The 2,341-nt window shown below is 46.0% G+C and overlaps 1 pseudogene; it reads right to left on the bottom strand.

Moving 5' to 3' along the window:
- Positions 1 to 561: 561 nt before the first annotated feature.
- Positions 562 to 1,479, bottom strand: LOC100431328 (small ribosomal subunit protein uS2-like; annotated as a pseudogene).
- Positions 1,480 to 2,341: the final 862 nt, after the last annotated feature.

Raw genomic sequence — 2,341 nt, 5'->3', positions numbered from 1 at the left:
CAAGCATGCGCCACCATGCCCACCTAATTTTGTATTTTTTAGTAGAGACGAGGTTTCTCCATGTTGGTCAGGCTGGTCTTGAACTCTCGACTTTAGGTGATCCACCTGCCTCAGCCTCCCAAAGTGCTGGGATTACAGGCGTAAGCCACCGTGCCTGGCTTACCCAGCTGATTTTCAAACTTTTTTTTGTAAAGATGGGGTCTCACAATGTTTCCCAGGCTGATCTCAAATTCCTGGGCTCAAGTGATCCTCCTACCTCAGCCTTCCAAAGTGCTGGGGTTACAGGCATGAGACACTGTGCCCAGCCTTAAGGGTTGTTTTTAAATGAAGAAAAAAGATATCAATAACATTAAATGAATGTAGAAAGTTGGGAAGAGAAAGAGAATAGAAAAAAATGTATAAGAGATTATAAAAGGTTTATGAAAATCTTGTGGGTCAAAAGCTGACTGAAACTGGATGGATTTATTTATAAGGTTTTAATTGTTTATTTATTTTTAGAAAACTGATGTTTACTTTCCATCAACCTTATTTCCACATTGCTTAAGAGACTGGAAGAATAGCTTAAGCCCACTCAGTGGTTGTTCGTACCCATTTAGTGGCCTGAGCAGTGGGAGCTGCAGACCAGTCTTTTGTGGAAGGCTGAGCACTCCAGTCTTCAGTGGGAACCTGCTAAACAGGCACAGAGGGCACCTGCATGCCTTCAGACCAGCGTGCAACTTCAGGCTGAGCAGCAGTGAATACAGGAGGTGGAGCAGTCTATTTACTCTGAAGTTCCTTCTTGACATAGCTTTTTCAGCAGCTCTTCCTTCTCAATCTTCCTTCTCAATCTCTTCAGGATCTCTATAGAAGTAGAGACCAGGTATAACCTCCCTTGGGTGTCCAATGGAGATGGTGCCACATAGGCTCAGAACTTCCCAGGCCAGCCTCCACCACATCAGACCCACTAACTGAGCTCTCTTCTTGTTGCATGTAATGGCAATGTCCATACAGTGCAGAGGAGAATCTGTGTTACACAGAGCTATGGTAGGCAGGTTAACATAAAAGGCCTATGTAGGAGGCCAGTGGTCAGCCCTGGGACAAGTAACCACCAGAAGACATGGCCCCCAGGAGGCTGTCTGGATCTGGTTAGTGAAAGTTCCAGGAATGAAACAGCCAGCAATAGGAGTGGCTCCAATGGCAGCAGCAAACTTCAGCACAGCCAACCAGCTAGTATTCCTGGAGGATGATGCTGACATCAGCAGGGTTTTCAATAGCACAAGCTGCCAATAGAAGCTTCTCCAGATTTATGATGTCGATGCCATCACTTTTCCTTTTATAGATGTGCTGTTCCATTTGGAAGTCAAGGTTGGTGCTACCTAAGTGGCTTCCTGCTGCAAGGAACTTGAGGACACCCTCCTCCTTAATTTCCAGAACATCAGTGCTCCAAACATTGTAAAAGTTTCCCTTTAAGTTATGACAGGGCTGGACACAGTGTTTCATGCCTGTGATCCCGGCACTTTGAGAGGCTGAGGTGTGAGGATTGCTCAAACCCAGGAGACCAGCCCTGGCAACATAGTGAGACCCCGTCTCTATTTTAAATAAATAAATAAAAAGTTGGCCGGGCGTGGTGGCTTACGCCTGTAATCTCAGCACTTTGGGAGGCCGAGGCGGGCAGATCACCTGAGGTCGGGGGTTCAAGACCAGCTTGACCAACATGGAGAAACCCCATCTCTAATAAAAATACAAAAATTAGCCAGGTGTGGTGGCACATTCCTGTAATCCTAGCTACTCAGGACGCTGAGGCAGGAGAATCGCTTGAACCCGGGGGGCGGAGGTTGCGGTGAGCTGAGATCGTGGGCAACAAGAGTGAAACTCGGTCTCAAAAAAAAAAAAAGTTATGATGGGAATCCAGAACAATGGATCTATGGACCCTTCTCTAAGAAGTGAGGAAAGGTAAGGTTTCATTAAAGTTAGCTTTAGTATTGATAATACACTATATGGAACTAAAATTTGATTTTCTCTTTTGAGTAAGAATTTTGTATAGCTTTTTTTTTTTTAACAGAGTCTTGCTCTGTTGCCAAGGCTGGAGTGCCATGGCATGATCTCAGCTCACTGCAGCCTGCACCCCCTGGGTTCAAGCGATTCTCCTGCCTCAGCCTCCCAAGTAGCTGGGATTACAGGCATGCACCACCATGCTCAGCTAATTTTTGGTAGAGATGGGGTTTCACCACATTGGCCAGGCTGGTCTTGAACTCCTGACCTCAAGTGATCTGCCTGCCTCAGCCTCCCAAAGTGCTGGGATTACAGGTGTGAGCCACCAAGCCCAGTCTGTGTAGGATTAATAAGATATAGCAAAATATTT

Source organism: Pongo abelii, chromosome 12, assembly GCF_028885655.2.
Source record: "Pongo abelii isolate AG06213 chromosome 12, NHGRI_mPonAbe1-v2.0_pri, whole genome shotgun sequence".
NCBI lineage: Eukaryota > Metazoa > Chordata > Mammalia > Primates > Hominidae > Pongo > Pongo abelii.
This window is presented reverse-complemented; position numbering and strand designations above follow the sequence as displayed.